This window comes from Macrotis lagotis, chromosome 4 (assembly GCF_037893015.1).
Source record: "Macrotis lagotis isolate mMagLag1 chromosome 4, bilby.v1.9.chrom.fasta, whole genome shotgun sequence".
In the NCBI taxonomy this organism is placed as follows: Eukaryota; Metazoa; Chordata; class Mammalia; order Peramelemorphia; family Peramelidae; genus Macrotis; species Macrotis lagotis.
In genome coordinates, this window is record NC_133661.1 from 85,956,900 (window position 1) to 85,966,463 (window position 9,564).

Below are 9,564 nucleotides of genomic sequence, written 5' to 3' on the forward strand. Positions count from 1 at the left end.
AAAGGAAAAAGAACAATTCTGCTGGTAGCTTTGGCTATGACTAGAGGAGTAAGTCACTGTAATTCCAATTGTAGAGAGTGGCATTTAGTGTTGAGGCCCTATGACCCTTTAATGGAGTCCTATGACCCTTTAGTGTTGGAGACTTATGGTGTTAGAGATGATTACTGCCACACCATGCCCATTTTTGAGCAGCAGATAGTGGTTTTGACAGTAAGAAAGATAGTCAGAAAGCCATGAAATTATCATTGTCATGTAGGATATAGGACCACATTCTAGGAGAAACTCTGCTTCCACAGATAGAGTCAAATAAGGAGTTGATTGAGAGGTGACCAATAAAACTGTCCTATCTCATAAGAAAATGATCTGAGATTCCAATTTTGGGGCTGGAATGCCCAGATTGGCTAAGAGCAGATGATACTGAGTCATAGCCTGGGTCACCATGCACTAAACCACTATGCAGGCTTAATTAGCTTCATACATACATACATATTAAAATCTCTGCCCCATAAGGAGCTTAAGATTCATTATCATATCATGTGATGTATGTGAAGGCACATTCAGGGTGGGGGAACATATCAAGGGGATACATAAGAAGGGATGGTAAAAAAAGTTTTAACCTGGAGAAACCTGGACCAATACTGGCTCTGATGGGAGGAGTAGAGTTAAATTAACAATATATAAGTTGGCTCTTGCTTCTGTAAAGGGGTAGATGCTCTGAGGAGTTTTCCATTCACTTCTCACAAGAACCATAATAAACATTTCTTTTGTTCACTTCAGTTTAAGTTTTGTTCCTTGATGGGGTGTTGACTGATCCCCATTTCACACAAATTGAGAGCTCATGTGAGATGCAAGGGGCCTGAGGAGATTATGCAAAGAGGATCTCTGGAAAGGGTGCTCTCATTCCATTTAAGCAGACCCTGCTTTCTTCTCTGACCACCCCATGGCACCTGAAAAGTTCCCAAGACCTGTGATTTTTCACAGAAGAGTGAAAAAACAATTTGGAGGAGGAAGAGAGTGAATCTGGTGAATGCTGGAAAAGGGCCATGCAAGCTGATATATCAGGTAAGGCTGAGCAACACTGGGGCTGTTTACCTACTATTTAAACAGATAGATAGATAGATAGATAGATAGATAGATGATAGATAAATTGGGAAGGGGTTTCTGGCCAGAACAACTTATCTTCACACTCACTCTGAGTCATCAAAACTTAAACAATGGTCAAATAAAGTTTGGGTTAAGACCTATTATTGATCAAACAGTGAGAGTCAGATTGATAAGGAATGTTGAGGTAGTTTCATTTCAACCCAATGGATTTTTTAAAAAGTCTTGCATTCAGAGAACTGTTCCAAGAAATCATAATACAAACTACATGGAACAAGAGAGTTTTTAAAAGCTGATAGATTAAATAAACAAGGAAGAGAAAAAAACTAACCCCCAAATCCCAACATATCTTGTGAGGTTTCTGCAATCAAAATTTATATTCCTTTTAATGGAACACTCACATGTAAGAGTATAATTCTCCATGGGTATAGAAAGAGAGGACAAAGGAAGGGAAGAAGGATATTCCATTATTAGGGATTGAGCAAACAATGGAAAGAAGACTAGAATGACCCTTGCTCACTTCCACTCACATCACAGAGATAGACTTGGGTCCTTCAAAACCTTTCCTATTCCTTCATTCCTTAAGCTGGCATGTATCTGATCAAGCCCAAAGAAGTGGACTCTGCCTACTTAGTTCTCTCTGTCAAGGCTCTTTTTTTTGAAAGGGAGAGGGGAAAGAGATAAGCGAAGGATTCCTGATTAGGATATATGTAGATTGCTCAAGACTTGGGTGTAGCAGGTGGAGAGATGCAAGAGTTCCTTGTTTCTGCTTTTCTTCTCTGACCTCCTTGGAGTTGATAATTTGCCCTTTGTCGAGACTATGGGAGATGTTTCTCTATGAAAAATCACCACTGGGCTCTGTATTTCCCATTGCTATTTAACTTAAGCCTTTACTTTTTCAGGGCTCTCTCTGCAGTAGCATTACAGGGGTTACTTGGTCCTGATACACACTATACTTCTATTCCTTCAGGGTTATGGACTTGGTATGCTTGAAGTCCAATATTAAATTGGGATTTGCTTGTGCCCTCTGGTTGACTATTTAAAAGCAGTAAACAAGATAATGGTAAATGAATTACAATTCTATCCACTTTTTATTGTTTTTCTGAAGATGTTCTAAGATTTTCTTATTCTGTCTTTTATTAACAAAAATTCTTCCTGCAATAAACATCTCTAATTTAAGTAGAATTTTTAAGTATATCTTTATTCTACACTAAATTAAAACCAATTTTCCAGATTGATAACCCAAGACTTCAGACTTAGAGAATGGCTTGCTGAAACTTCTTCAGGCTTAGCAACAATACTTCCTTTTTAAAAATTCTAAGTTGTGAAGTTTCATTCTAAATTCACCTATATTATTCCCTAAGTTTTTCTTTTTTTATCACTTTCATGAATTCCTATTTTACTAAATTTCTCCTTAACATATCTCATGACTAATAAGACAGTTTTAAGAATTCAAACTTCAACTTTAAAACAATCCCAAATTGTTTGAACTGGCTATAGTAATGATGAACAACTTGGTTGGCCTCAATGATCTGAAAGTTCAGTAATTTCTAATAGATTTTTTTTTCTTCTTTATTTAAGTCACCTTCTGCATGCATGTTTTCTAGTTCCACAAACCTTGACTCAAATGTGGGTCTACACTCTGTTGAAGTGTTAAATTGAGGTATGGCTGACTCAATTTCTCTCTTAATAACTTGTCTATCCTTTTTCATTTGGTGTATGGTAGGTTGCCTTTTTAATTTGAATCCCTTTTACCTGGTTCCAAAGTCCCATCTGGTAATGTAGGATAGTAGAGGATGGAGTGATCTTCAAAGCAAGTTCTGAGAGATGAAGAGCTTTGTCCAGACATTGTTTATTGTATTAAAACTTGGTTGCATAACAAAAGATGTGAGACCATGATGATGTATTTATTAAAGGTACTTTCCTTCTTCTTCCTCTTGATTACCTTAATGTAAGCCTTTCTGTCTTAGGGGTTCTAGAGAAATATTAGAACCATCTTCACTGCCAGGATGATCCAGATGAAATATTGTGAACACAAATCCAGTGTTAAATTCAGAATTCTCAGGTTGAGATTCCAGTCTTTTGGAAACATATTTTAGCCCTTTCATAATACTTCTGTTCAAACTTTTACAGGTTCTACCCTTCCTCACATTCAATTTCTAGAAGTTCAAAATGCCTCTTTCAAAATGCTTCTCCCTTTTCCAGGTATGCCTGGGCTTCATATGACTATAGTTCTAGGCATAATTCCCTAGGTCACAAGGCTTTTAATCTCTGTTTTATCATCATGAAGCTATTTGATCATTTTTTCAGCTTGTCTGAAGTATTCCAGAACCTGTTCATTTTGACCCCTCACATGTTTAACTTAGGCAAATGTGTTGTGTATTCTTACTTTGAATTTTGGGTTTAGGAACTCGATCTCTTCCAGAGTTCTGTATTCTAAATTCAGGCAAGTGTATGCCTACTCTTAAATCCCAGGAGAAGTGGCATCTCAACTCCAGCAGAGTATCCATCATAGAATTATTCTCAGACATCTTACTGTGAATAAAAATCGGATATTCCATTATTATTATTATTATGTTGTTGTTGTTTGTCCTTCTTTCTCTAATAGAACCTGTGACATTAGAAGGGTGATGACTTGACTAGCAAGTGATTTGGATTAATGTAAGGCAGGACAATGCAAAATTATCCAACACACTTTCTCCTCCATGGTCATCTGATTCCAGTTACAAATCATATTTACAAATGACCAGATATTGTTTATAGAAGCAATGGGAGAGCTTGTTTTTTTAAGCTAAGGTCTTTCCCAGGTCTCTTTTTTTCTGAGGCAACACCCATTCAGTGGTTAAGGATAGGTAAGAAATGAGACAAAAGCTGGCCCAGTTTACCTACTATTTAAACAGATAGATAGATAGATAGATAGATAGATAGATAGATAGATAGATAGATAGATGATAGATAAATTGGGAAGGGGTTTCTGGCCAGAACAACTTATCTTCACACTCACTCTGAGTCATCAAAACTTAAACAATGGTCAAATAAAGTTTGGGTTAAGACCTATTATTGATCAAACAGTGAGAGTCAGATTGATAAGGAATGTTGAGGTAGTTTCATTTCAACCCAATGGATTTTTTAAAAGTCTTGCATTCAGAGAACTGTTCCAAGAAATCATAATACAAACTACATGGAACAAGAGAGTTTTTAAAAGCTGATAGATTAAATAAACAAGGAAGAGAAAAAAAACTAACCCCCAAATCCCAACATATCTTGTGAGGTTTCTGCAATCAAAATTTATATTCCTTTTAATGGAACACTCACATGTAAGAGTATAATTCTCCATGGGTATAGAAAGAGAGGACAAAGGAAGGGAAGAAGGATATTCCATTATTAGGGATTGAGCAAACAATGAAAAGAAGACTAGAATGACCCTTGCTCACTTCCACTCACATCACAGAGATAGACTTGGGTCCTTCAAAACCTTTCCTATTCCTTCATTCCTTAAGCTGGCATGTATCTGATCAAGCCCAAAGAAGTGGACTCTGCCTACTTGGTTCTCTCTGTCAAGGCTCTTCTTTTTGAAAGGGAGAGGGGAAAGAGATAAGCGAAGGATTCCTGATTAGGATATATGTAGATTGCTCAAGACTTGGGTGTAGCAGGTGGAGAGATGCAAGAGTTCCTTGTTTCTGCTTTTCTTCTCTGACTTCCTTGGAGTTGATAATTTGCCCTTTGTCGAGACTATGGGAGATGTTTCTCTATGAAAAATCACCACTGGGCTCTGTATTTCCCATTGCTATTTAACTTAAGCCTTTACTTTTTCAGGGCTCTCTCTGCAGTAGCATTACAGGGGTTACTTGGTCCTGATACACACTATACTTCTATTCCTTCAGGGTTATGGACTTGGTATGCTTGAAGTCCAATATTAAAAAAAATATTGTGCTCACACTCCATATAAGGGCATAATTTGAAGCCTCCCTTTATTAAGAGGTGCAAGACAAATGCATTAGAAATCCTTAGGTAGCATCTTGCCTATTTCTTTTCTCTTCAAACCTGCTAACTGTTGAACTGAGGAAGGGATGGAGTTTTAGTCATCTGAGATAATGACAAGGAGATAGAGTTTATGTTATCTGAGGCATCTGGTGGGAAAATGAATAAAGTTTTAAAACATCTCAGTTTGCCATGTCAAGTCTACCTTTCTCCATTTGAATGTTGACTCAACCTGTGACAACATTGTCTGTTTGTCCCTGTAATAGCATCAATATATTCTTTTACTTGGTTCAACAAATCACAAAATAAGAGATATCTTGGAAGAGGAGACAGAGATCCTCTGTTGCTTAGGAAATTCCTTCTCTTGCTTAAATGATATTCCCATCAATAGTAATTTAAAGAAAATATTATAACTTATAAGATGATCAAAATGTTTAACTATGCCATCTTTTGGAAATCTCATTTGTTTTATTGGTTTTTTAACTCAGTGTTATGTCTCTTTGTTCTTTCTAACAAACTTTGGTTTGGGTAGTCATTTTGATAATGGCAACCATCTATAGGTTTCTTGGTAAATCTTAGAGAAAAATCTTCATATATAACCTTACTTCCTATTGTTTTAGTTTAAATCTAAATTTACATCTAAATTTAACACAATCAACTCAGAGTAATAATACAACAAGCTATTTCTCAAGTTGAGAGATTCCAGGCATACTCATGAAATCTTGGTTGTGAGAGAAATAATTCATTTAGACCTACACTCTATTTCAATCAGTTTTTATCAACCTTATATGCTTCCTAAGGGGTAATAATTACAAACTCTGCATATGACCACCTAGACTGTATCTATAGCTTGTACCATCTCCTGCCCAATCTAAGGAGGCCAGTTATCTTTTGTTCACAGTCAGCAAAGATATTTTTACCTCAACACATGATACTGCTGATATATTGTTTTGCTTATCCTAACCTATACTGTATATCATATGTCAATCAATGAAATTATTCTGCATTTGAGATGTCAGGGACTTTAAAAGTTAGCTCCTAGAAGCAGAAGGCATCTTAGATTGTGAGAAATATCTGAGATCTACTTCGTTAAAGGGGACCATGGACCTTTTAATAAAATGCCACTAGCTATGATCTATTCCTCAGTCTCTTTTATTGTAGGTGGGACATTTTTAGTCATCATAGTGACACAGTAGATTGAGCACTGGGTCCGGATTCAGAAAGATCAGAATTGAAGAATGGCTTTAGACATTTACTAGTGATGTCATCCTGTCAAGTCACTTTGTTATTGTTTGCCTTGGTTTCCTCATCTATAAAATGAGAAAAATAATAGCACCTAACTTCCAAGGTTGCAGTGATCAAAAGAAAAAATCCTCTTAATGCCTTTAGCACAATGCTAAACATAAACTGCTATATAAATGTTATCTGATCTGAGTGTTAGCATTTTTGTGTTTTTAATTATTTTGAAGGAGATGGCCTCAGGTTTGCACTGGATTACAGCGTAGATTGATCCATAGGACCTTCCTTTTAAGGTCTTTCCCAAGAACAGACACAATAACCCCACTGAAGGTGAGTTGAAGGAATGACCTGTATTCTCCCCAGATCTGACAGACTCTCTCACCAGGGAGAGAGAAGTTGGAAAAGCAACTATCTGAGAAAGGGATCTCAGCCGTGTATGGGAGTCCTGCCAAAGAATCAGTGCATTAGTCATATCACTAAATGTGATCACACTGAACACATCCCCAGATATTGCTGTTTATCAGAAATGCTGTGTGGGGAGAGGCAGACTAGGGGGATGGTTGGGAATAAGAACCGTGGTACTTTTTAGTTCTCATTTTAAGTGGACAAGTGAGTGCAGTTTTTTAATTATGGTTTTTATGAGTCTCTGTGTTGACCTTTAATGATAAATCAGTAGTAACTGGGTGGTGCCAACATCCTGGAAGGGGGAGATTCACATGCTTTGTGGAGGTCTCAGCATAATATAAAAGCATAAAGATCCTGAATTGGGAAGAGGGATTTCCCTAGCATATGGGTGAAGAACCTTTTTTTTTTTCCACCATGGGTCGTTTGGATATGTGTAACATCATTCAGGGCTTAGTCAAATATTTTATTAATTTATTCCTAGAAAGCTACTAGATTTTATTGAATTTCAAGTCCTTGCCTTTACATCACCAGACCAATATGGCCTGTGGACCAGATGTTCAAACTCTGAGGGTTAACATCGTGTTCAATTTAACTGTTTGCTAAATGGGCAAACTCATGGAATTCCTCACTTATCACTGTTGTTAAATGAAGTTAGGAACTTCTAGGTATGATCACATATTTTCCTATCCTGTTGCTTCCAGTGAAGGAAAATTATTTTTGAATTAAAAATAAATAAACTTGAGAATATAGCTCTGTGTGTATATATTTAATACCAATATGTATTCTCATATACACATATCAATACAAATATGCCCTAGGTTTTGTTTTTAAGTTCATAATTTCATGCCTACACTGTTGCAGGAGCCTCCCAACTATTCTCATTTGACTTCAGTCTCTCCTGCCATGAATCTCTCTTGCATACCATTGCTAGATGATTGTTCCTAATATGTCCCCTTTCATCAAGTCACGTCCCTATTTGTAAATCCTAGAATGGTTCCCTACTCTCTAGGGACTCTCATTTGATTATATACTATGTTGGAAGGTTAACTTTCTCCCTTAGCTAGTATATATGAAGATCTACCTTCAGTGAGTATGAAAGATGATTCTCATCCATTTAAGTCTGATAAAATAGAATTAGAAAATTGCAAAGTCAATGGAGGAGAAAGAAAGAAAGCTCTTTACCTCGTGATTGATTCCTGCTTCTTTTTTTAAGGTTTTTGAAGGGATATGAAAGAGTCTGATTTTCTCTTAGAAGCCAGATTTTCACAAGCTGTGCAACTCAGAGAGCTAAAATAGACAAAGGAGGAGAATTCTATTTGTTCACATGCAAGTGTTTGGAGAAATAGAAACTGAAACTGACTCATGGTAAATTAGGGAATCTGAGTGAGTTCTAAATGTAGGGACTGATGGTTTTATAAAACACTATTTCCTATCTTTTATTATTCTTCATTTTATTTTCTATTTTGTTTATACCTTCATTTCTCTTTATTTACTCATCCTCTGCCCATGCTTACTTCCCCCCAAATGCCCTCCTTCTCCACTCCATTCTCACTTTGCCCAGTGACCCCTTTCTTATAACAAAGAATATACTTAAATGAAAGGCATAATCCATGAATACAAACATTACCTGGGAAAGGTTTGGAAAATGTTTGGGAAAATTTTTTTATTAAAAAAATCAGACTAACTAGTGATTAAGAGAGTAATGTATGGCATTGTTTGATTAAAACTTGGATTAAAAATTGCATTTCTGTGAGCTGCCTGTTGACTTTGAAAACCTCAAGCTTCTTTTATATTTTATTGCATTTTATTTTTCTTGTTACACAATTTCCAATTACATTTAATCTGGTTCAAGCTTTGGAGCTTTGCTGGTACAGCTTGGCTACCCCTCAGGTTGGTCAAGAGGAGATGGTATGACTATAAATCTGTTTTAAGACTATATGGGTGGGGGGGCAGAATCTATTCATAACTTGCCATCTCCCAAGTCTAATTTGGTTATGGAATTTGAACAAAGCAGGATGGAGATATGTATCAGCATTCTTGAGGATCTCAATTAAGCAGTGCTGACCATTACATTAAAAGTTTGAGGTCTCTTATGGGGCCTTTCTATTGGAATCTATATTCCTATGTAAATTATAAAAAGTATAGATTAAAACATTGCTTATTCTAATACTTATCAGGATTATGCATTACTAAATGAGTATTCATTCCTAATTACTAATAATCATTGCCATTTATAAAATCATGATGAATACATTTAATATTGATTAAATTTTGAATTGAGCTCCTCACTCATTAAATCAACTTTGCCAAGATCATCTAATTCAATGTTCCCATTGCACAGATGAGGAAATTGTAGACTCAGAGAGGGCTTTGCCTGTCTATATGTAAACGATAGAGATGTGATGTGGGCCTAGTTCCTGCATCTGTAAATATGGTTCCCTTTTTTACTGTCTAATGCATTTGGTACCAAGTAAACATTAATAATATAGTGTATAATATATATATATATATATATATAATAGGTATAATATAAAGTATATAATAATATATAATATAATAATAATATAGTAAACTATATCAAGTACTTACAGAAAGCAGTTCTATTGGATAAAGTTTGGCCCTAAGATACCCAATTGAGGAAAATGTCTTTTCCAAAACAGAGTAGGATAATATCTTCCTTACAACATTTAGTCTGAGAGGGTAGCCTAGGTCCCAAAGGGAAATGGCTTGTTCAGGGTTATACAACCAATGCATGCCAGAAGCAGGACTAATTCACTCTCCATTCTATAGAATTGCCACTCATTTTATAAGTAGTTAAACTAGTTACAGACCTTTATG

At 36.0% G+C, this 9,564-nt stretch overlaps 1 long non-coding RNA gene and 1 pseudogene across 2 annotated transcripts in view; one reads left to right on the plus strand and one right to left on the minus strand.

The window, feature by feature from the left end:
* Window positions 1-9,564, plus strand: part of LOC141521167 (uncharacterized) — a 115,889-nt gene that overhangs the window by 35,098 nt on the left and 71,227 nt on the right. The window contains exon 3 of one of the 2 annotated variants that reach the window (XR_012477859.1): window positions 912-1,062. This is a non-coding gene — a long non-coding RNA (uncharacterized LOC141521167). Of the gene's footprint in view, window positions 1-911; window positions 1,260-9,564 lie in introns of those variants that run through there. The other variant, XR_012477858.1, reaches the window with a different exon arrangement.
* LOC141519936 (interferon-induced protein with tetratricopeptide repeats 1B pseudogene) lies at window positions 2,862-3,718 on the minus strand (annotated as a pseudogene).